The sequence below is a fragment of the Vidua macroura genome, chromosome 3 (assembly GCF_024509145.1).
Source record: "Vidua macroura isolate BioBank_ID:100142 chromosome 3, ASM2450914v1, whole genome shotgun sequence".
Classification (NCBI taxonomy): Eukaryota; Metazoa; Chordata; class Aves; order Passeriformes; family Viduidae; genus Vidua; species Vidua macroura.
The window spans coordinates 85,571,228-85,598,059 of record NC_071573.1 but is presented as its reverse complement, the minus strand read 5'-3'; the positions used below and the strand labels follow the sequence as shown (position 1 = coordinate 85,598,059).

Genomic DNA, 26,832 nt, shown 5'->3' with positions numbered 1-26,832 from the left:
ATGTAAATCCATTTAGATTTATCTTTAGAAATTTCATGGGGACCTTAGAGGAAAACTTTCCATTCAGTTTATCTCTGGAGTTTCCTGAACTGACAGTTCAGACATCAATTTGTCTTTAATACTCTTTAATTTCTGATCTTTTTTTTCTCCCCCCTCTGAAAAGCTCAGCAATTCATAGAAAAATCTTACCACTTATTTTCAATCCAACTACTTTTGTTTTCTGAGTTTCAGTCCTGTTCCTCTCCTAGTCTAAGCCATGTCTAAGACATGGCAAGTTCACATAACTCTAACCAAATCTCCAAACTAAAGGACAGCAAAGTCTCACTGAAGAGCATTTGGCCGAAGACACTCCCCCACCTCTGCAGGAGAGGAAAAACCTTTAAGCATAGGTGAAAAGGCAAGAGTAAGGTTGGCCACTGGAAGTATCAGAAAATACATCTGTCTTAGCAGTGCAGCTTGTCTCTCCAGGCACAGAGTCACCATACTCCCTTCTGGTTACCTGCTAAGACTTTTTAGAGCATGCAAACTACAGCAAGGCTAATCACAAAAGGCAGGTGATAGTCTCACTTTCAACAGGGCAAGTAGGTAATAAATACCCTCTGAAGAGTCCCTTCCTGGGATCCAAAGGGCCAGGGTCCCAGGAATCAACATGACAGGCTTCTAGCCATGGACACGAGTAGCTGTGGGACGTTTCATGAATGTCAGGACTTCAGTATAGAATAGACAAGTTTGGTCACTCCTGCTTTTGCAGATCTATACACTGTGACACACACCTGCTCTGAGAGGCAAAGGAGACTACTAGGTTTGTCACTTCTAATTTAAAAGCTTTATGCTACACACAATTACCCCAAGGCAGTAAAACATGATCTATCTCAATTTAGATTTGATTTGCTCTTTCATGCAGGCACAAAGCATATTGTAGCTTTTAATCAATTAGAGTCCTAGGATCATTGAATTATTTAGGTTAGAAAGTCCTTTAATGTCATCAAGTCCAACCATAAACCTAACACTGCCAATTCCACTACTAAACCATGTCTCCAAGTGCCACATCTACACATCTTTTAAATACTTCACATTAAACTCAGCACAGTCAAGCAGCAAGATCTTAATTAGCAGCTCCATTAATATCTATGCTGTGAGTATGGTCACATACAAGAAAAAAAATTACCACTGCATATTTCATCTGTACTTTGTGAACTAAGCACAAAATCTGGTGGCATCCCAATGTCCTTCAACAACTTTGCAAGTCAGGCAAGTTGCACAAAGTTCAACTATTTACAAAGCTCATAGCTATACAGAGCCATCTATTTCTAGCCAAGCTACAGAACATAAATTTCACAGATCCTGAAATTATTTCATTTGTCAACATCAACCTATTCTTTTGCCCATCAGAGCCGAGTTATTTTAGCAGCACTTTTTCAAAACACCTGAGCCAGCAGATGCTCTAGGCTATACAGAAACAACTGGAGAAATGCAGCCTTCAAATTATGGAAACCCCAGAAATCCTTGATTGGTGACAATACCCAATGTATTTCTCATAAACTGAGGAATGAAACAAGGTCACTGGACACTCCCATAGCTAAAAATATACCCAGGGTCTCAAAAAGGGGTGAGGATGGCTTGGAGCCAATTTCCTTGGTGCCAGAACTGGGCAGATCTCACTCCCTCAGCTGGCCAGGTACACCTGTACAAACTTGCCCTACAAGCACACACTCTAAACCACCAGAAGTTCTGTATGCCCTCTTCTCATCCCCGGGAGGACACAGCATCACAACAGAAGCACAAGGAGGAGCTCTCAGCAGCTTTTACAATAACCCTGCATTAGGTCTGTAACATCCTTTCTGCTCCCCCAGCAAAACAAGCAACTAATGCAATCTAAATCACAGGAAAAGCTGGAACACAATGAGACAAACCAGCTTGAGATGGCATCATTTTAGAAAACATGCTTTATTGCAATTGATGGACAACGTTGGGTTCTGCCTTCACAGAGGAAGGGTCATCTTTTTCATGGAGAAAACAGGGAGTCTGTCTAAAACCAGGGTTAGAGCCCAGCTCTCTGCAGTATTATTTTAACAGTTTAATAATAGCACCAAGGCAGCAAACAAAAACCCCCTATTAACTTAAGCAGGAATAAAACTGGATCTTCTTGTGAAGTAGAGTCAGCATTGCAAACATATGACTTATGCAACACAGCCTCACTCTTTTCTCCTTTTTGAAGAGTTACATAAGGTATAATTTAGCTATCATATTACACTATTTAAAATAATCAAGACCTCAGTTTTGTAGTTATAGACTGCACTGCTCAGCTGAAGTTTGTTTATTCTATAAAGTGTTTGCTAGAAAAGCGTATTTTCATTTAATTCATGCTAACATCCTTAAAAACCAAAGGTCAAAAACAAGGAAACAACAGCTGAACTATAGCTAAGTAGGTCTTGGATGGAACCCAGAGCTGACAAGAACCATAATCTTCACAAGAGTAACAGAAACTTCAGCTTTTGCATTCTATTTAATTAAACATGATTTTTATGAGACTCAGTTTACATAGAAAGTTTTTTTTTTTTAAACTGAACCTGATTTTGAATAAAACCTGAATCTAACAAAGGGTTTGGTCAGATTTTCCGCTAATGTGTTTTTAAGCTGTAAAAACATTTGTTTGCATATGAATGAATATTTGTACTGCAGATGTTCCACACCTGTTTGCATTTTGCAGAAGGACAGTCGCTTTTACATGTTTTTGTCTCAATCACAGCACAGAGAAAACTCAGATCTAGAACTCCATCTCTCGTTTCAGGGCAATTATGATTGAAGTCCACATAATGTGGTTTTCTTCTTCTTCATTCAAAGCAAACACTTTTTTCTTTTTCAATTTTGGTATAGGTCTTCAAAGTAGAATAGCTTGTCATAGACTTTTAAATTCTCCTGTACTGAATTAGAATCAGTGACAGTGAGATTTACTGCATAAAACAGAACTTGACTTCTGTATAAGCATTAAGGGAAATTACAGCTTTCTTTCACTGCATAATCAAGGAAGTGTTTACACTTAAAATCAACATTACTTTTCATCCTTTGGATGACAAGTCAATTACCTCTTGTCCCCTTTCACCTCTCATTTCCCTCACCCGCAGCTCTTTGAAACTTTTAATACAATATTTTTCTAATATTTCACTTGTAAATCTCAAGTTCAGGTTGCAATCTCAGTACAAGCAACAGCTCTGAGTACTCCCATACATTTTTTCTTCCTTCCCACGGTCACTCCCTATATTACCAAACGTAATGGATGTTTGATGGTTACCTTGAAGGACTACATAATGAAAAATATAGCTTAAAAATCCAAACAAACCAAAACCAAACAAAGCTTAGAAATAAAGAAACATGATAACAAGAACTGTCCTTTTCTGCATAACAAAACAAACAAACAAACATACAAATAATAGAAACACAATCAATGTAGCATGTTGACCATAACAGGCAGGATTAATATTGTCTGGGGTGGTGCCAAGAATCACTTGGAACAAGCCATTTTTCAATCTTGGCAGAACCACCCTTCAAAAAAAAAAAGGCCATGCCTACAATCAGCAGCTTCCCAGAGATGACTTGTGGTGGTAGCTATCCAGATTACCTCTCCATGGACCCAATCCAAAACTCATTACTGGCAACAGGCTTTTGAAACAGCCCTGTTACATTTTTTCCCACAATGGAAAAACTCTGTATTTAATTGACAGACTGGAAAGAATCTTCAACTCTTTGAAGTATGGGATTAACAAGAGAAAAGGACATAATGTTTGCCTTTGGCTTGGCAAGCAATACCTTGGAGGGAAAAAGCCTCTGTGATCAAGAAATGATGCAATTTATACAGTGCTCAGTATGGTACAGGTACATCAGAAGATACCTTAACAATTAAAGGTCTGGAGATAGCAAAATTACCAGTTGCTCCCTTTTAGCAACATAATTTAGTTAGACTTTACCAACCAATCTTTTAAGGAGAAGCATAAATGATGTTCAAAGAATGAAACATTTTCATTAAAACAATTTAATCTGAATTTATTTTAGCACCATGCTTACAATTGTGTTCAGACAGCATCAACAGAATAATTTAATATAAAATAAAATATTCAAAATCCTGTAATTTCACTATTCTATTGTTTTAGGACTACATAATCTATTCAAAATAAATGCTGTTTTTCTTCTTCAGGAAAGTGACCATATTTGAAGGAACTAGGACTTTCAGTAGCATTTCAGGCCACAGGACAGTGGGGGAGTAAGCAGCTGATCTACATAAAAGATGTTTTGCTTATTTAGTTTTCAGTAGGGTCAAGTCACTGAATTAGTTTGCAGTTTAAACAAATCATGTCAGTACAAAGCCAGAAAAAAATGTACGACAAAGCTGGGAGTATTGGAGTCTTATACTGATGAAACTGAAGGTGGAATTTCACTATTCAATGCACAAGTAAATAGTATTAAATATAGAGAAGTATTTTCACAAAATAATGGCTCCAAACCCAAAGTATGTCTAAATAAAAATAATATACAAACCCACATCTCAGAAATTCAGGAAGTTATCTCCTTCAGGAGGTTGTCTTTCCCAGACAGCATAGTCTACAATCAGTATTGTCATGCAGTGGAGGAAGTAACTGTGCTCCATCATCCCCAGAAATCTCTCTGGGATTCCACGGGAAACTGTGTGTATTTTAGGAAATGCTACCCCCTATCGTCTGACTAGTCTGAACAGCTAACATCTCCTTAAAACAATCATTTTCAGGGGTTAACTCTGCTTTTCTTGGAAATTATTACACAAATCATAAAGTCTTCTTTTTACTCATCAACTTAGTCCTTCACCACAACACTGTGACCCTGGCTTTCCCTCTTACTGCCTCTTCCAATAGGAAAGCAAGCCAGAGTCTGAAAAACAATTATTACTTCAAATAACTGACTTTCTAAAGTTCTGCATAAAAGTTTGAATTCTTTTTTTGTCCATTTTGTGTAAGTACTACTTCAAAACCTTACACATTCTTTTACCTGTTGTCTTTCCACTCCCATCCCTTTCCAAACCCTGAAAATAAAACTCTTCTAAAAGCCCTTATTTCAAAGATTTTATATTTAAATGTCTTTTCTAAAAAGCTGAAGCAGCAGGATCTGAAAACATAAGAATGCTATTGCAAAAGAAACTAGACAGTGATCTTTGAGCACACAAAAGGAGTCCCTTCCCCATAAACAAGGAAAAAGAGAAAAGAGGGAAACAACATTCTTTCTGCCAGAGCTCCTGCTTAAGAAAAGCTGCAAGACTCACTTTAAGAGTATTTAAGATCATGTCAGCAGGATATTAGATTTAAAAGAAAATTATTTTTTCAGCTTATTCTACATTTAAACTGAGTTCTAGTTGGCTTAGCATATAGAATGAAAGAAACACAAGGAGGAAGAGAAAGATTGCCAGGACAAAGCACAAAGTATAATACAGTCTGGGGAGCAAGTGGTAGGGAACACCAAGTGGAAAACATAAGGTTTAACACCTTTGTATCCTAATTTAATTTACAGTTGGAGTTGATGTTGACACCTCTGATTTTCTTTGAAAAGAATCTGAAATTTTAATTCCTCTACACTCTTTTTGTCTTCTAACCTCTGTTTCTAGCTCTTTTAGGTAGAAAACGAGAATTGAGTAGGATCTTAGAAAACACTATTTAAGGGTGATTTTGATTAAATACAATACCGATGTGTCAATTTGAGGATGTCCACACTGCAACTTTTATGTATCACTACCTATAAGCAAACAGTGTGACAAGTCTTTTTAAATCACTGCTTAAGGATGGAAGTATTGCAGTATTGCTACTATTTAAGTTTCCCTCAAGCCACCAGTACAGCTGAAGCATATCATAAGGCCCTTCTGACCTTGGTCTGAACACAAGACATTGATGATGTGATGCAATGACATAATTTGTTTACTGACACCATAATGTAAATATGAAATACAGGCTGTCAGAAATACAATCAACATAATATTCCATCCTTGCCCTCCAGACGATTTCCAAGGCAGAGAGAGTAAACAGCCTTCTCCCAGCTTTCTTAGTTTCCACAGCTGAGAGTGTAGGATGTTTACAATACCTGTCACTCAGAGCTCCCAAGAACACACCAAATGTCAGCAGACCTAGTACTGACTTCATCACTGAGTGCTGGAAACATGCAGATGTCAAGTAATGGGAGGAAAAAATCCATACCCATGACCATATGAATCCAAATCAGTGTTAAGTCCTTTGTGAACAAGTTGGAGGGTCAAAGAAAGAAGTTCAAAATAAGGCTGAGCTTCAGCATCTCCAGAGGACAGCCAGTATTATTGCCACCATGGTACTGCAAGGCTTACTGCCAGTTCACTCCAAAGTGTTCTTGCATGTCCTGAAGTTGTGCCTGCAGAAAACAAAGAGAATTCACCATTTTAATGGGTGCACATAGCAGAAAAATGGTCTTTGCATTCTACAAGTAAGAGCTGTCATGTAATTTCCTAAGGATTGGAAGCTTTTAACACAACTTAAAAGTGATATGTAGAGTGCTGGCTCACAGAATACCTACACTATCTATCTTATTTTTAATTAACAGAGGAATGACGGTTCAGGGACATTTTTGAATGCTGTGAGGAAAAGAATACTTTGAAATATACCTTTAGAAGAGTAGCTTGGTAAATTGAAGAGTTTGGTTAAATAACAACATGTGGCTGTTAACAGCAGTCTAGGTACATTTGAAACTGTACTTTCCACTCAGAAACATTTGAAGTATTCAGTTTCCTTGAAGGCATCACCTCTAAGAGGAAAATCACCCAAACAAATTAAAAAAAAAAAAAAAGATAATCCAAACAGAAAAATGAAAAACTTTTCTCATGTAGAACAAAAGTCAAAATCCTCAGACAAGAAAAAGATTCCACTTAAACAGGTTTAAGTACAACGTAGGAAAAATTTTGCGACAAGATTATTAATAGCTTCTGCTTTAGAAAACAATGCATGTGTAAAAAAAAAAAATAACCCATATTCAAGTGACCAGGGACTTGAATTGTGTTACAGAAGCACAACAATGTACTTTTAAAAAAGTTAATCTGCTATTGAAAAGGTAGAGGAGCTTTAGCTGAGTGCACAACCCATCGAAGGGTTGCCCCAATACTAGTACAGTACTCATCATCATATGAACACCATTTCTAGCACAGTATATTGGCCAGCTTTCTGAGGAAACAGCTGCTCTGTGGGCATGAAGTATGTTTCATTTGGACCAAAGTATCTATATTGTTTTCTCCTCAACCATTATCTACCTATCATTCCAGTACTTCTAAAGATCAGGGTACATATCTAAAAGCCAGTGCCTGGAGGGAATCGATTTGGTCAGGAAACACAGCAGCAGCAGGAGGGGAAAGAAGGGGACTGTGTAATTGTCCACTGCTTGACCATTCATAAGGAGGCCTAGAGATGTGCAGGAGGCTCAAAAGTTGAAATAGATCTGAAGGCACAGATCATCTTTACCTTCTAGTCTGCTATAAAAGAATACAGACTGCAAGGGCAAAGGCAGCACAAATTCTAAGAATTAAAAGTTTTCTTTCTTGAGCTGTGTGTCCTCAATAAATCATCTCTCTGGTCAGCAGTTAAACAACCTATGCTAGTTCTGCACTAAGATGCATTTTTCCTAACTTCACCAATTTTACATGTCAGGGGGGTCTCTCTAGGGCATACAATAGAAGAGGAAAATCCCTGTCTTCAATCAAGCAGCCACACCAATCAGATTGCCAGGTAGCCCTGCAAGAAACAGCTTGGCATTGGCTCAACAATGAACCCGGCAGTAGAAACAAAAGAATAAAGTGCAGAAATAAAATCATGGAGCTGCTCTCTCAGAACAAGGAAAATGAGTAAATCACAGAATAACCCAGGTGTAAACATCTCAGTAGGTAATCTAGTCCCAGGTCTTCCTGGAGGCAGAGCCAGTTTTGAAATCCCACATGAACTGCCGCAAGACACCTTGCATTTCTCATTCAAGGTTTTGCAGATTAAGTATGATTTGCAGAAGGCACTTCAGCTCTTTACAAAAGAAATCTGAAAAATAATATTGTGGTAGTCTCTGATGGAATTTACCACAGTACACTCAATCTTTAGTTGACAGGTATCTGATATTTCTTTTGCTAACAGATCCTATTTTGATCCTGTAAGGGCTATGATGATTTTTATGGAAGAAAAAAATGACCCCTTTCCTAATAATCTACTATGTCTCCAGTACAAAAAAACCCACACAACTGTGTAAATTCAGAAAAAAAATTTGATATTTTATTTGTTAAAAAGTAAGCAGAAGGAAAAAAACACCCAAACTGTCTATAGCTGAAAAAAATTTCTGCTTTCAAAATAAGCCTATGAACTACTGGAGCTGTAGGCCTCATATCTAAGAAAATTGTGAGAGCCAGTGCTGTAACAGGCAACATACTGTCAGCTTACAGAGAAGAAAACTTGTCAAGGCAAATGATGCAGTGATAGTGAAATACTCAAAACACATGAAGCAAAAAGAATCTGGAGTTTCAGAACAAGAAAAATCAGAATAAAAACTAAGTAACATATTATGGTCTCATGGAATCCCAAACACTTTTGAGACTTATTATATATTCTTCAGCTTTAGCATTTAAATGAATGAGACAAGTGACTTAGGACTTTAAAAGTCAGTTTTGCATATGTATTTCAGATGTTTCTCTGAAAGGTGCACCAGATAACTTCAAACAATTTAAGGAAATCTTCTGGCAAGAACTTCACTTATACTCAACACAGCAATTCCTATTATAAAGGGCCTACAGTTAAAACAAATGACAGAAGAATATGACAGCAATTAAATGATGACTTTAAGCATAGGTCCACTGTATTCCTACTGCTTTTCTATTGACTGCCTTTGATTTCCCAATTGTGTCAGATGGCTCCCTTTTTACTAATATTTATGTAGTCAAAGATGCATCTAAGGTGATGTACTTGGGGAGGATAAGAAGCTACATATATCATACCCTCCTGCCAAGAGAGATGCCTACCACTTGCCAGGCACAGTTCCTCATCTGTGTCTGGGTACCCAGATACAGCAACCTGCCTGCCCCAGCTTCCATTGCAAAGCATGTCCTTCTGTAGGTGTCTAAGAAATACAGCTGCTGATTTGCCAGCAATCCTTGGACAAAGCTAGGCTAAAATCCTTCCTCTGAAGGATCCAAGGGAAGGCACCACCTGCACCAATAGCCACACAAGTGATCATGGTCTCAGCAAAGCTATCACAAAAGGAAGGATTAAGTACTGCAAAAAAGCTTTCTCCCCCAGATCTCTAAGAGGCAAGGTGTTAGTGAAAGAGTTATTTACCTGATCCTAAAACCCGCTCTCCCTCCCTTGGCTTCACTCTCCTACACCTGAGGGACATGACTGTAAAATGTAGTACAGACAGTTACTTTAGAAGCAGATGCTAAAAGAATGCAGTGCAACAACAGACTAACAACCCAAAACTAAAGCACTGCCCTGCCATCACCTGGAAAGAAAAGACTGTGAGTTGCCCAGTAAATGCCACACTTTAAAGAACCTGTAGTCATTAATTTGCTTTCATTTTACAACTAAGCACAAAAGGGAATGAGTGAAAAGAAAACGTATTCTCTTCCCTTTGTAGCAAGTTAGATGTTTAATTTCTGGTAATGACTGTAAGTTGGGTGCCAACACAGACAAATTACTCACTGCTCACTTTAGAGAATATTTGTTATAGCCAGAACCACTCAATTATATCACCCAACAGCAGAGGACCATAAAATAAAGAAAAATTATTTCTGTCTGCAAACAGGGAGAAAATTATATATAGTGTAAGGTTTAACTCCCTTACAGGCTTGTAAGATGAGCTGACTTTATGCCACCTTCTGTGTACTCGTGGCCCTCTAAAAAAGCTAATCATTCTTCTCTGCATGAAGCACACCATTAAAATGGGGGCAAATATCACTGAACATTATAAATATTATGCCATTAGCAAAACTAATGACACACTCTTTATATAGGAAGGCCTCTTACATTGCCTTTTACAAAAATTCAAAACTGTCCCAAAACCTTCCTCAAAATCCATAATGCACACAGGGAAGGCTAACCTACCTATATAGAGGCTTACCTGACCCACCTGCAGTGACCCACTTGAGGAGCAAAACACTTGTGCTGAATTCCCCTACTGAATACAGACAACTTAAAAAGGAGCAGGCTCTGGGAAGACTGCAAGCTATTTAAAACTCTTCCTTCTTTGCACGGTGGAATTCTGGAGACTGTGTGGTCTTTATATTTGGAGATATTCCCAACTTACCTCCTTCACTGATCAGCCACCCATCAAGAAGCAGCTAGTATACAGTGTAATAGCTGTGTCAGTTTGAAGAAAGAATCTAGATTTGGACTTGGGAAGGAGCAGTCACAGTGTCAGGCATCCTTAGAGCTTAGCTAGAGTCTGCTGGAATTCCTTTCCTATGTCTCCATCTCTGTGTGGTAACCACAAAAACTACAAACCTTTAACTATTGCTGTTCTCCTACATGAAGAACAATTTCTCTCAAAATTGCCAAGATTTCTTTCTCACCTGCCTGTTCCTGGAAGGCCACACAGTTTCAGTGAATACCTTTTAATCCTGGTAACAACTATTTGCTATCAACTTTGTCAAAAAAAAAAAAAAAAAAAAAAAAAAAAAAAAAAAGCTTGGCATGTTTCTAAGATTACTTCAAGTCCATGACAGTGAATTCTGGTTTTCCCCCATCTTAAGCATTCTGTGTTCCACTTCAGAAACATGTATTTATATATATATGGGTATGTAAAGAGGAGCCCTGGAGACTCTGTCTGATGGGGAAGACCTAAAAATAGAGGTAGATCTCAGGGCTCTCCTTTTGCTCTCCTTTCAGCTCCAAAGAAAGTAAACTATCCCATTCATTTTTTTTCATGAGCCCTGCAACTATTTGAAGGGAAAGGAAAAAAAAAAAGTTTCGTTTTCCATATAACTGCTATAAGATTCACAAAAACAATCTGAAAACGAAGTCAATACATTTTTAAACTAGGTGAAAGAAAGATTAATTACAACAATTTTAAACTTTTTGCCTCTGAGAGTCAGAAGCAAGACAGTGGGAAAAAAACAGCCACCACACACAAGCTACAAAATAAGGTGGAACAGCCCAAAATACATAAGCAGGCATATTCTAGACAGGGAATTAACTGGCCCGCCTTTGAATGAAATTTAAAATACTTTATAAATATATAAACTGCCACCAGATGTCAGTACAGCCTAGAGAATTGCTAGTACAACCCCCTGCTCCAGGCTGATAAGGATATTTATTTAACATTCCCCCAACTGTCCAGGTACACAAATCCAGCCCTTCCACAAATCCTGACTGGAAAAAAAATCACACACAAGAGATCTCATTTGCACGTTATCAACATGAACAAAACCCAAGAAGGTTATAAGAATAGGCCTAAACTTCTATTGCCTCAGGACAACAAGAACCAGCTGGATACTAAATAATCTATTATTAAGATTCAATGCCCTCCTCTCTCATGCTCATCAGATTCTCTAGCAATAAGTCTTGGCCTCACACATTCAAATTCCCTCTGTTCCTAAATAGCTTTAGTCTCCTATTATGCTGCAAAGTGACAGGGAATATTTAGCAATGAGGTTGCTAAGCTAAATAAAGCTTTTCTGCAAAACAAGCATTACCATGTCTGTCCTTGTGCTACAGCACAGGCTCTCCCCACATTCTCCCCATCTCTGATTTTTTACAAGAGTTGCAAAGGAAAGAGTTTCTGGAGCATTCTCTGGCTGAGGTGATTTTGCTTTGCTTCTAACAGCAGATTTTATCAAACTTCTTCATGCAAATAAATATATAAATCTATGATTTCTTGATGGTAGAAATTAGTTTCAGCAAGACATGGCATATAAACATTTTTTCTGCTCCATGTCCAAACTGAGTTACAAACTTCTCTACAAAAGCTATTAACTAGAGAGGTTTCACAGGCTACTTAAAGAGCAGGCCTTACTTCAGACCATTAGTGCACAGGTTAAAAAACAATCAACAAAGGAAAGAAACCACCCTCCCACACCAAGCATAATCTATATTATTTAGTCTCAGCAAGAATTTTCAGCTTTGCGAGTTTATAGATTGAGCTTCTCGTCCTACCACAATCAACAAGTCTTACTTTGAAGCAAAAATATGTATTAAGAGAACACCAGAAACTGTAGAAATCAAGAGAATTGTTAAGTGACTAAGAAACCTAACTTAAAATTTTTGCTTGGCACAGACCTACTAAATGTTAGTGATACCGTGATTTCCATTTTGTAAGAAATATTCAGGTAAGCAAAGCAGCATACATTGACCTGTGGAAATCTACATCAGGAAAACTTGCTTGCAAAAGAGTAATATAACAAACGTTTATAATTTTAATACTGGCTTATTGCACCGTCTTACAAAATCTCTTATTTTCTTACTAAATGCAATCAACTCAGTGCATGTATCTTCTTAAGTCCAATGCAAAAAACTTTAAAAATTATGTAACTAAAAGAAACTTGGTGAGTTAAAAACCGTAAACAAAAAATTAACTTTTTAGGCCAATGGTTTGGAAAAGAACTTACTGAAATATCTTTCTTGCCTTATAGGGCCTTTTCAGCACAGCTCTGAGGTTTTAGCTTCAGTTTTAACCATACCACACTCTTGGATTTCCTTTGTACAGTTTCATATCTCAGGTTGAACAAAATTGAGAGAGCAATAGAAATATTGATGGAGCATTTATGTTTTCTTAACATAGCTCGATAACTTGGGCTATTAATATGAAAAAGATAAATAAAAAGCAGAGAGGCAGGATTCTGAAAGTCATGTAATTTTGAAGCAGAGAGGGAGTACAAACTGCCTGTAAGTCTGTAAGTTGAGTGGCAGCAAATGCAAAAAAAAAAAAAAAAAAAAGAATGTGAAGTAAATCTCTTCACAGGAAACCCTCAAACCACTTAAAGTGGAGCACCTCTTAATTTCATACCTAAACTAAGCCTTGGAACCTCCCTTCAATTCAGGTGAGCTTTGTAGTCTCAGAAGTTCCTCCTGGAGAAGCCTAATCACTGACTCAAGAGGAAAGGCAAGGGTTGTTGCAGACCTGACTAAGTGCTTAATTAAATAGAAAAACTATAAGCATGTTTCACCTTGCATTTGAGTTTCATTAGGAAACCTTGCACAATTCCCATTTTGTTCCATACAACTGCACGTCTTTGTCAGGTTAAAACAAGAGGTAATTTATGTGCACTCTCTAAATTGGAATTTTTAATTCCTGAGTCTTGGCTCTAATTGTAACAAGGACCCTTGAGGCTCATCATTTCTCTCTGCTAACTTCCCTCCCTCAAATTCCCTACACGTAAACACTTGTTTCTACAACAGCTGTTCTGCAAGTATTTTCCCCCCACTTTTTGCACATTCAAAACATGCAAAAAACTAAACCCAAGTGTCTCAGTTTTACACATGCCACTTGCTCAGACCGAGTTTGCTATGTCCAGATGATAAGTACTATTCCAGTTACTGTCTATTCAGGAAATCTCAAGAAAATTACCAGCATCGAGAGTATGTGACTCAACAGCCAGCTTGCACACTATGCCAGAATAATAGAATAGCTGGCTCCTTTCACCCAAGAAACATAACTCTTTCAAAATCCAAGTTTTAAGAACACAAAGAATTTCAGATTCTGCAGAAGCAAAACTGCAAAGATGCACTATAAAGTTACTGAAAGTTCACAGCAGCAGCAAAACTTGAGTGGAAAGAAGCTTACAGTCTATTTAGCACAACTTAATTTCCTAAAATCTTTCAAGTTCACCTTTGAGTATCAAAGGGGTTTTTGGATTCTTCTCTGCATTACCTAAATGATGTGCAGCTGTCTTCTAGCATTTCCTCTACACCCACCAAGCAGTTAGCTCTGCTGCTGAATGCACTATGGCAAATGGCATTCAAGCTGTGAGGCTTTGAAAGAGGCTGGCATTTCAATAGTTACATGGCAGTATGGGCATGCCTGTGCAGATGGAGAATGGTGGATACATTTTTTTCCTCAATGAAAAAAGTTCTAGTTAACAATGCTTTTAAAAGGGGCAAATTGCCAGCCTGAAATGCTGCCATTTCTGCATGGACAAGTAGGAATAATATTTGGCACTATGTTTGAAATATTTGTACATTTAATTCTTCTTGCCAATGCTGGCTTAAGAGTTCTAATACATTCAGAAGTAAGAATTAAGCAATGTGGGAAGCATTTCCTATTGCTTGCTACTATACCCATGTTAAAATACTAATGTTGGTTCATTTGTTTTTAAAGACATCCCCTTTTCAAGGACTTACAAATAAGTTTAATGGCAAAGTATACCTTATTAGGGAATTTTCATCCTTTAATTATTTTGCCCCTCTTAGATGACTCAATTCTTCTTTAAATACCCAGATCTCCATTTTTTCTCTAAGCACAGTAGTTGCCTTAAGTTTCACTTTCCTATTTCCATCCCAGATCTTCTTCAGGTTAACTTAGCAAACAGTGCTCTTGCCGAAGTCCAAAGATATTCGCACTATTCCATCCCTGTATATTTTGAGCTGCCAATCTTTTCTGTGACAGTCTAGAACCAGGTCTTCTATTCTGCTACCCCACTCCTTCATTCCTTACCAGAAGATATTCCATTTTAGACTGGAGATTCTTAAAAGCTCTTCTGCATATTCAGTGTGGGTGGTTTACTTCACAATTAAAAATAACCCCATCCCCCTTGTGAACATGGTCCAGAAAACTACCATTGGACCGTGTCAATGGCACACATGAAATCTTTCTTCATCTCTCCAAGACTTCAAGAAAAATATTCCTGCTAACTCTAATACATAATTAGTATTTGCAATGCCACTGACCTAGCCAAACACCCAGGCTTGCAGATTATTTATGCATGAAATCTAAACTGAAGTCCTTTCAACTTACATTTCCAGCCCATCCAGGCAACTCCTTGTCTTACAGGTTCACTTTAACGTGACACTCTGCAGTGAAGAAAGGCAAAAATCTTGCTGTGACCAGAATAGATTTAGAAAATTACTCCCAGAAAGAATACTCTAAGAATCTTTATATCCTCTTAGGGCCACCTGTCCCTTCTCAGATGAATCAAACAGCAGCTATTGTCATGGTCTAGGCCTATCAAGATCTGCAACCTTCCTTGCCCTTAGTAAGCCTTCTTCTCTGGCTCCAGTATCACATGAGAACAGACTTGGCACTCCACCTTACAGCTTCTATTATAGCTCATTCATGCTTTCTTCTTCATTGTGTCTTAACAGAAATGACATTTCCATCCTCACAGCCTCCCTCAGAGTCCTCCTCTTCACACTGTCTACATGTACCAGTCCCACCAGCGCTGCCTCACCCCGTGATCCACCCATGCAGGGGTAGGTTCATGTACACACTGTGATCCAGAACTGTGCCAAGGACTACACAGAAATCACAGTGCTCAGCACCGCCACACACTGCAGTCACACTGAACACCTGACTGACAACTTATGCAGTCATTTAACCCATTCTAGGCTAAGGCTGACTAATTAGCAATGTCAAAGTAAAATTTGAGAGAAAAGAATAGGCATTACTTGAAGCAGCGATGCTGAAATTGAACAAATCTTTTTTTTTAAGCAATAAAATCACCACTTGACCCTGAAGACGAAGTAGAAGTAGAAAAAGTCTCACCTGAGCATACTTTCTTTTCTCCTAAACAGGCAGTAAACTTAAAACTTCTTTTGTAATATTTCAGCAAGGCTCATCACTATGGTATGTGAGCAACCCAAAGAAGATCAAGTTGCTCATCTGTATTAAACAACAGTTGCTGCAGGTTGAAAACAAGCAGGGCTTCAGCTGTACAGAAACTCAGCTGAGGTTTCTGTTTGGCAAAGATGATGTATTTGAAACAAGGCACGGACCCAGATTCCATTTGATATGGTTCTTCCTGATGCATAGATTTCAGGTAAATTCAATAGCTCCTCTCCTTCCCCTCCAAGGAACAAAAAACTTTTCCCTCTGTCTGCTAACAGGATTAAGTGTCACATTTAAATTTCATCAAACTCCACTCTGTTCTCTAACCCCTTCTCTGAATTAGCAGACTGCTGCTGAAGCAGGCACAGCTTCTCCTACTCGTTAACATCACGGACACGCTGTGGCAGGGATCCAAGCTCTGTTTTCCTGCAGAGGATATAGCTTCTGTGGAAGTGAACAATCTCCAGCGAAAGCTTAACACATCGTCCCATTTCCTCTGTTGGAAGGGAGTCTCCCAACTCAAGCTCTGAACAAATAGAGTCCTGGAGCCAGCCCACAGACAGTGTTTACAGAAACAGCAACGTCACCGATAGGACAAATTCCGATGCAGCAATACTTTATTTCCATGAAAAACGAGTAAATTAAGCATTAGTCAAATGCTGATACCTTTTTTTAGCTATTTCATATCGAGGCTTCCTGAAAAAACACATCTATTTTACTGTGGTTAAAGGAAATCTTATGCTGAACAAAGGAACTGAGAGGTACTAATTTAGCAGCAGATCTATATTTCCATCCCCACTTGTCCTCTTGCTGCCTAACTTCCACATGTGCACATGAGGGGACTAAGTCATATCAGTATAAAATAAAGGAACACTTTTTTTCTTGTGGTATTTATTTTTTCTAATGCACTCAAAAACTTTAGACTACTCAAACTTTGTGAAAATAGAAAGGCAGAGTACCTAAACTATTTACAAAAGTTCTGGACCATCTGTAATTCTTTCTACATGGACTCTGACAACCTTATTTAATTAGCATCAACCTTTCACCACTTAGCATGCTGCTAAGTATTAGTCTATTTTTATTTTATTTATTTTAAGGAAGTGGAACAATACAGCGATCATCAAAAATAGTACATCAAATAGTACATGCTGTACCCTGTACTTAAACAAATAAATACAGAAAACTATAATCTAAGGGTAGGATATATAAATATAAACTTTAATTTTCACAGAGTTCATGAGAATTATAACCTTTGGAAAACCCAGTCCATCTGGTAATTGAAGTGGTTTCAATCTCACAGTTACTAACACAGGAAAAGAGCAAAAAGCTGCTCTCAGCATGTATTTTGCCAACAAATCAAACTTGTAACATCATATGGTCAGTGTATAAGGCAAACAGGCACAAGAGAAAAAGGCACCACATTTTTTTCTTGTTTCTACCTCACTTCCAGTCCTACAATCTGCCTGATGATTATGAGAGACACAGCTGACATGAAGCAAGAGGCAAAGAAGTATCAGTTAGAGAAAATGTGAAAATCCAGGCTCCATCCAAGAAGCAGGAAGGAAGAAACTCGAGGGTCAGCTGCATAAGATAAGGGCAGAGACAGGCTCCAGCACAAGAATGTTTAAAGCAAATGGCTTGGCAGCAGAAATAATATCTTAAAAAGTTTTTGTGCCCAATGCCTCCCACATTGAAGCTGCAAAATCTCATCCTGTTCCCCTCTTCAGGGCTGTGAATCGTGCTAACATGGAATGGTGCTACTCACGTCCAGATCTTCTCTCTGTACAAAAATGAGCAGGTTACTTCTCAGAAAACCTAATTTGCAAGAAACCTTTTCTAGGCTCAACCAAACAGTGGACAGAGGCTTCATTTTCTTTCACAAGTTTTAAACCGCCAGGAAATCTAAACTGTTGCACAGGAAAATAATAAGGCAAAATACAATTTATTTAAATAAAGTAACTGCATACAGTTCTGCCTGTGCCCTTTCTGGCAAAAGATGAGGGCAGGCAGATAGTTGTTTCAGACAGACCCCATACTACTTCCTGACCAAGCCAAGAGAAACCCTGCCAAGTATTAAAGGGAGAAGAAAGGGATGTAAGCAGCACTGGCACTTCCTTTCTGGAAATATTTTTTACCAGCGCTGCAATTCTACGAGTCCTACTGAGGGAACTGATGTCTTTGGCAGAGTTCAGCAACACCCTGATTTTACCTTCTGTGCCAAACACAAACCCAGAGAGGGCCGATGGCAAGTGGTACACAGGCCTTAGGTTTGTTAGGAGGCTATGTAAGATAGTGAGAACACCTCGTGATGGTGATTAAAAAACCATGATGACTGCTTTCCCTCCTAGCCTGACTTATGTTTCTAACTAGACATACTCTACTTTCTCTTTGAGGCTGCAGCAACTGACCTTTGCCTGTTCACAGCCCCAGAAGGCTGCACAAACTGCACTGAGGTTACCACGGGACAGTATTAGAAATGATCCTGTCATCACCATTAGATACTTCAGTAGAGGCCAAAACCCAAATTTTAGAAGCATAGTAATATATGCACCCTCTCAATAACAAAAAAATCTGTCCTGATGCTGCTCATGCCAGTGCAAGGAAACTTTGTTCCCTAGAGCTCAGCAAAGTGACACCTCCCGCCAACACAAGAGTAAGTGCCAAGACATGCTAAAACAGGAACCAAAGAGGAAATTGAAAGTTAAGTTGGGTTCAGATTTTAATTTTTTAAACAAAAAACTCCTTCATTCTGAAGTGGTAAATGTGGAAGTGAAGATTAAATAGTGTTCAATTTTACATCATGTCTTTGAATTCTTTGGAAAGGTAAAAAATTGACACAAATCTTCTGCATTAGAATTTATTTTAACAGTCATTTCTGTGAGAAGATCTGAAAGCACACACCTCATTTTCTAAAATGCAAATACTTTGCTCCTTGTTTAAAGTGTCTGGAGGCTTAAAATAAGTGCAGATATAAACCACAGTTAAAACCTGTAATATATACTAGCCTGTAATATATACTAGCCTCAAAGCATATCTGCATTCAAGATACATTAGTTACATTTTTGGTCAGCTCAAAGAAATGTTTGTCCCACCAGCTGATATTTCTCTGCTAAGAGGAGAAAACTGGTTCCACAAATCCATTCCAGCAAATTAAAGACTATTAGCAACATAAGCCAAAATGCAATCAAATCAAAATGATGATTTAATGCTTATATTGAAAACCAGAGGATATAGATCTTCAGATGTTCTTTTCAGTAGAAAACTGATATTCTGCAAGATATTCCATAAGAGAGTTCAAGAAATTCAGTGCAAACTATTTCTCAATATACGATGGATGTCACAACTCTGATTTTAGTTCATGATGCAAATTTAGCACATCCTGTTTCTACTCATATACTTCACACAACGTAACAGGTTTGCTGCAACCACAGAAACATCTTCAAAAAGTTAAAAACTACTCACTTCTAAGGCAAAAGTGCTTTATCTGTACACGTTCTACTAGGAACTGCTGAATCTCTAGGAAGAAAGATACCTCCCCAGAATCCAAAACAGACAGCAGACATTCTACAGATACAATTAGGAGCATTTTCTGGTTCTATAGCTTTCATGGAGGAGAATGCATAGAAAAGTACCTTTAAGTCAATACACCCAGCAAGTGTAGCCTGCCATTAGTTCAGAAAACTTCTCTGCAAGAGAAGCACCGACAATGATATGACCAAGTCTAATCACCCGTGTCCCACGACGCCAGAGAGTAAGTGCCAGAAGTCTGAAGGACTTAAAGCACCGATTCCCTTTCTAGAAATATTTTAAATCTGTTTTAGCTAGGAGTAAATCAGTACACTTACATAGTCAAGAGAAGCTGTAGACAATAAGCACTTGTGAACACAAGGCAAACTCTGTGCATCTCAAGGAGAGTGCCCAAGCTTCAGCCCTGCTGTGCAACCACGCTCACCAACATCAAACATTCAGTCGGCAGTGGAGAAAACTGACACATATAACCACAGAAAAGTGGTAGACAGGCTTAGACCTGGGTCCAGCCAGCACTAGTGCAAGGAAGATGATTTTTATACCTTTATTACATGCTTGCAGCTTTTTGCCTGTGTCTTAAGAGAAGCACTCACACCTTCTTCCCCTCAATGCATGTCCACTTGGCAGTGTAAGGGCTGAACCAGTCTTACAGCAGTGATATTGACAGAAGATTTGAAACATTTCAAAAAAGCACTGCTCTCATAAGCAGCAACTGCAAAATGCCTGAGGCAAAAATTTTTAATTATTCAAACTCTGTACTGAAACACTCACATTCTCCTTTTCCTAAAGCTACCACCTTAATCCCATTTTACTAATGTGAAAAACCTGTAGATCTTCCTCATGAGGAGGAGAATGCTCAGATTAGGAAACGTGCACACTTTTTCATTATGGGTTTGCATCTCCTTTACAATCGGATTTTCAGCTCAGCACACTGACATGGAAGGAAATGTAACAGAAAAAAAAAAATCTTTTAACAAAGCTGCTATCTGCAATCAGTTTCTCCCAGGAATGAAACACCCAACCTTCCAGGACAGCACCAGATATATTTGTATATAATATCTTTGTGATAGAAATGAACAAAAGAACAACAAGGCTTCTTTACAGATTTCCTCATACAAGACACAAAATCCTTCTGTATAGATAGTTGCTATGGTGCAGACTTAAGGGGAAAAAGAGGGGAGATCAGACTTCTTGTTTACAGGTTTCCAATATGCTCCACTTGATCCATCTTGAAATTGAAACCCTTTAGCTTCCTGTCTTAAGGCTGTCAGAGAACAAACACAGTGTTAGCAATTTTACAAAGCCCCCACATGTTCTGCACAGAGCTATAGAAAAACATCCACGTGGATTAGGCAACAGACAGGAGGGACAACGTACTTTCAAAGAGAACAGAACCCACACTAAATCCTGAAAGACTTATTCAAGGGCAAAGAGACTTACTCTAGGAATGAAATGCCAGATTATCTCTGAACATTGTCAACACTTCACCACAATGTAACATGGAACTATTAAAAAATACACTATTTTGACATTCTCAGGCAAAATCCTGATTCTTCTGAGAACTTCTTACACACAGGTTTTATCCCAACAGGTATGCCTGTCTATTTACAGGTTCAAGAAGAGTAAGACAAAGACACTTAAGGTAGGATTAAACTTGCAGTAAGACACCTAAACCATGCAGTCCTCTACAGTCAAAAAGCCTACAGAGAGATTCAGCTTACTCTGCAGCAGACATTTGGGGTCTAATTCAAGCACCTAGACATAAGTAATTGCTGTCAGTTTAAATGTCCTAGCAGTTTCACCTCACTTCCAGTTGCCTCTCCTGTAAACCTTGTATCCATCAGCATTATGCAATTTTTACCAATGCTTTAGAGATCCTAGCTGGCAACTAGTTCAGGCACATGACCAGAGGGCTACTATCCAGGCCCCAATGACTCTACCAAGGACATTTTCACCATCTACGAACACAGCATAGAAACTTGATGCAAAAGTATAAAACTTAAATGTCCTTCATCAATCATGAACAGAATGCATCCTTTATTCTTTTGACAATTTATAAGAATATACCTATCACTTGTTGAATACTCCAGCAGCTCTTTACCATGGTTTGGGGGTTATGCAAGAGATTTGGCCTTTGCAGTTACTTCTTTAGGGTCCTATGCTTTAAATAAGCTGCCAAATGTAATTTCTTCCCTAGATCCCTTAATCACTTGCCAGATTAGACCAGAACCTTTTTGCCAAAACCTTCTGTTTAATCTGTCTGCATGAACTGTCTTAACCAACTTTTTTCAGTATGGTGTTAAAAAACCCACTCATACAGGACAGGTTAGTTCTCCCATTCAGTCAGTGACCAGTCTGGTTCTGTCATACACTGTGCTTCCATTAAACATCCAAGGTGAGGTAGAAGCAACTGCCTGATCCAGGGTAATTCCAAGGTTTAGGAAATAAATGATGTAGTGTTTCTAAAAAAAGTACAAAATTCCCTTCATGGACAGAGATGCCTTTAAAGACCTCCAGAGGGAGATCCTGTCTAATTTTTAGCATTTAAATTGCTTGGTACATCCATCTTGGGCATTATTAGTGACACCATCAGCATCTTGCCACAGCCTGAACATTCAGCTCAGTCAGGTCAGGAATTCAAAACTCAACAATAAATATAAAAGGAAACAAGGTCTGTGACTATTTTCAAATTCTATGGCAGTTTTCTTGCTCTCTTTAGACTGCCATTTATTTATCATCCCCTGCCCCCAGTGTTTCTGTTTGCCTTAATCTATTTCTCTTTCTTTACCTGCTTACTGTTTGCCCAAAGTGTAAAAATATTATTTTCCATATTGTCACATATGCCTGGAAAATTTAACTAATGCCCCAAACCATTTACTCCCCACTGTCAGCAAACAGCCTAAACTGAAACAGAAGCATCTAATCTGTATGTATGCTACCACAAGCACCGCTAGAAATTTGAAGAAGAAAAAAATAATACACTGGAGGTTACTGGCCTAGACTTCTTTCCATTATTTTTTTTTGTTCTTCCATCTTCTGGGATTTGTTTCCATGGGAAGATATTAATCTGCTGGCTGTTAACCCAGAAGCCTTCCTGACTGTGTTCTGCTGACAGAAATCAGACCTTCACTAAGGCCAGACTGGGACAGAATAACTACTAAGTTTTAAACACTGGAGAAAGCATTGCCCCTTCATATTTACAGGCACACTTTCCCATTTATTTAACAAGCGTCAGAATGATTCTGCTAATGTAGCTATATTCCATTTCTCACATCTTAGAGATAAGGGATACTGTGCAAGAAAGGCATCCAAGTGCTTCTTTAGCTATACTCCTTACACACAATCCACCCAATAGTAAGAATATTTAGGAGAGTCACATAGTTCCCATGGAGAGAGAGCTGAGATCTTGTCAGATTCTATTCCAAATCTACTGAAAACAGAAGAGCTTTTGCCAAGTCAATTTTGGCAAGTGTTTCCAGCATTATCCTGTCTTGCCAAACAGCATTTAGATTTTACTGGACTTATTTACTTGTTCAGTATTCTCAGAGAAGTGGAACTATTTCTTGCTGTAGAGAATTTGGCTTACTTTGAAGACCTGGAACAACATTTAAAAGATGAATCAGAGACTGACTAACTTAGGAATTTGATCTGTTAGCCTCAGCTCATAGTAATAGAGCATGCTCAGTGTTAGAAGTAACCCATAGTGCAGCTACTTCAGGTCTGAGATCAGCCAACTCTCTGAACTCTAAAATGACACTTTTAACATGCTGTTTTTATATAGCCAAGTTCTATCCCTCTCAAAAATACAATCCAACACAAGCTGTAAGATGATGCTGACAGCAAAACAGCACAACCATGTTTTATGGAAAAAACCCCAAACCATTAGCATTTTTTGCTGACTGCATGGAGATGAATCCTCTAAAGGCTTGATTTTCAGAAGACATCAAGCATCCAGTCTCTCTCTCTCACACAAAGGTACATCTTTTTAGGACACCCTAAGTTAAAGGCTGATCCCTCTCATGCTGTTGTCCCCACACTCACACCCCACAGAGCCGGTCAGTGCTCTACTTCCATCCTATCAGTGAGGCATGCAGGAATGCTTTTGATCAGATGCATCAGAGGTACACTGGTGACATATTTTGCCTAACAGAGTCATGCTCTACTGCTCAACACAGAAAGCTGACTGAAAATATTTAAGTATTTAAAAAATGTTATCTGCAGCACTTGTTTGCAAGCTTTTGGTACTGTTTCTCCCATGCTTGTCCATTCCACATTTTCAGCTTTACTAGCTTGTTTTTTCCTCTTTTTTTTTTTTTATTTGCTAAGCCAGACATTCATTCTTCATGCCTCCCTCTCTTCCCCCATCTCCTGACACTGCCCACTGCCTTGCAATAGACAGCAATCTTGCCTTCCCTTTTCCAACACAGAAGCTATGTACTAGGTCATAGCCATGGGTCACCTATCCTCAAAGCACATACTGCCTTGAAAAAAAGTACAAAATACCACTTAGGCTTACATAGTGTCATTTTTCTAATCTCTCACTGTTATAATTCAGCCTGGAGGATATGTAAACATACCCTACACTTCTGGTTTCTAAACCTGTAAATGTATGTATTTTGGTTGCATTCAAGATGAACAGTACTACCTTGCTCCCTAAGAGATACAAGCAACCTACCATATGACCTGTTCCCATCTTCATTGTACCTTTCCAATATTTAATTTGCTTGCAAATCCTCAGGAATACCTGAGCATTTCTGTAGAGAAAAAAAAACAAACCAAGAGAAAATAAATAATCAAAGCCTACCACTCTCCACCCCAGGGAAACACACCATTCAGTGACTATTCTTCATGGATAGTTTTAAATCTGTTCACCAGATACATCGTATCTAGACTTTTTACTATTTCAATTTTTTCTATCAGGATGTTTGGGCTGCCAAATCCAATATCATGTAATAGCTCATAAAGGCTAGTGTTTGTATGAGGCTATCAATGTGCCTGATTTAACATTAAATAAAATAAATAGACAATGTAACAAGTGAGTTCCATTTCCTGGTAGGATCTACTCAACTTACCTATTTTGGTCCAAGTTCTATTTCAGTATTTCTGTCCAAAACCATGTCAAGCTGACACTCTACAGGCAGTCATAAACTCTACTCACCCAGTTAAGGCCTGGTACAATTTAGTTTCCATCTGTAATCTGGAGTACACTAATTTTAGATTATCAATCCACCAAGTTTTTTGTATTACTGCTGTCCAATTTCTTGCTACAAGTTATTGGCATCTTCTAAGCTATGTCCTATTTTAATAGCGGTTGTTAAACATCGTCCTGGATTGCTAAAGTTGAGAGAATGCCATCAACATTTGTATCTGACTATGCCCCAGCTTTTTAATCACAAGCCTGAGAAGCCTATAGAGTATTGTCTTTAAGCACTACTATGAAATTGACTTCTACCTGATCATGAGCACCAACATTAAAATCCTTTTGTGTCTAATAAAAGTCTTTCTTTTTCTGACTGTCCAGCTGTCCTGCCTCCAATCCATGACATTTTCTTACTAATTTTATACATTGCTTCATTATCTGCTAATTTATATTCATGGAATAAAGGCTGACAGACATCTACTTAGGGATTTCTTGTGGCAGGAGGAAGGGAAAGAATATTTTAAAGCACCACTTCCACCTCTATTCTCAGACATTTTATCTTTGCTATCTCCCTTGATTATGGATTTTTCCACAACTAGTAAGATTTTTGTAAGCCATTCAAATGTGCTACACTTTTTCAGTTCATATTTCATCTTTCCCCTTGTGTTGTTCAAAAGCTTTCTACCTTTTGAATTTCTTCCTTTGAGGAAAAAATATTGAATTCATCTGACTACAAACAGGCTTCTATGAGCACAGATACGTACACCTGAGGTAGTTCTCCCAGACTGACTTTGAAGCTAAAGGAGAGAAACAAGCAGAGCAACTGGGGACAAGTCATCCCATTCCTAAATGCATATCTAAAATAAAACATATAAAATTGTCATGTAAAAGGGCCTCTCCTCATTCATTAATGTAAGCCTAGAACAGTGCAGCTCAGATACATTTAACTGCAGCACAGCTGTAATAAGTTCAACAATATAAATGCTTATCATAGGTATTTCCTACCAATTTTTATGAACAATTAGAATCCCACAAGGTATTCAAAGATAATGATAACCACACTAACCCACTGTGGAACAGAGAAATTACATTTCCAGTAGACTTCCACTTAAAGACATGACCATATTTATTTTCAGAATGTTAATAATGCCTATTAGTTTATTTGTGAAGAAGCTTATGTATTCATAAAATAAGCATTGTTGAGGTACTTCACTGATTCACAGATACCTGTATCATTGACCTGTCAATGGCTGTCACCTTTGCCAAGAACTGTACATCTGCAGGGTCATAGCCCTGGGTCTCATCTAACAAGCTCTGCAAAATACATACAGCCATTTCAAGTAAATCTGACCTATGTCTTTCAAGTATTTCTGAAGACACTTCTGTACATTCAAGTTTCTCTAAGAAGAGCTGGAGAAGGTTTAGCAGAGAGGACATTACACCAACTCTGCAGAGCCATGCTGCTTTATATGCTCTTCCCTCTGTACCTTGTTGGGTCTCGCCCTTGCCCTGTAAATCTAGGACCTAAGCCAGTTTCCTTGCTTTCACTGCTTTCCTGGCATTACATAGAAGCTCCAATTACTGACTGGAGTGTCTTAAAGGACATCACTACTCAAGCAAAAGACCAAAACCCCTCATAGCAGGTATTATTTCAAGGAGATAGCAAGTAAATTTGTCTCACATAGGCTTTCTGCCATTTCATCACTGTTTAGGTTAAGATGTGAAAAACCCCTCTGTATGTTTTGAAAACATTTCAGGATGCTGATGAGGAACATTTATAGTTAGAGAATTAATCACTGCTATGAATCCCAGAATCACATCAGATATCTAGAAAGGCTTTAAGGTTACATAGCTTTTAACAATCAAAATAGAGGAACTTCAAAGATCATTCTAGCCTCCATAAATTAAATTGCTGGCACAGTAATAAGATGCTTGCTCTAAAGGAACAGCAGCATTTGTACCTAAGCATTCAGCTGCTTTATTTTTTTAAACCCCTAATTTCTGATAAAGAGCTTCAGATAAGCACATATTCCATTGAATAATGTCATCATCTACAGGCAGAATGTTAGCAACTAATTGTATTAGAAATTCTAGAACACAAGGCTGGTTTATTCTGCACAGCATGCACATCTAGGCAATAGGTAGGAAAAAACCCAAGCTATTTGCACAGCTTCCTTTGCCTCTTTCTTCTCCTCCTTCTGTGATACAGGTGTGTGTATACACACATGTACACACACACACACACACAAATAAAAATACAAGGCAGAGTATATCAGCCTCGTATAGTGGAACTTCTTAATACAGTTAATTTCAAGCATACATATATAAGTATCACATATATAAGTATGTGATGAAGACAAAAGCAAGCAGTTTAAGTTGCATCTAATGAATAAAGGTGAGTC

General features: G+C 38.2%; 1 long non-coding RNA gene across 1 annotated transcript in view; it reads right to left on the bottom strand.

Moving 5' to 3' along the window:
• Window positions 1-4,014: 4,014 nt before the first annotated feature.
• The window catches only part of LOC128805717 (uncharacterized), a 37,512-nt gene continuing 14,694 nt past the window's right edge, over window positions 4,015-26,832 (bottom strand). The window contains exon 3 of the long non-coding RNA XR_008436535.1: window positions 4,015-6,396. This is a non-coding gene — a long non-coding RNA (uncharacterized LOC128805717). The remainder of the gene's footprint in view (window positions 6,397-26,832) is intronic.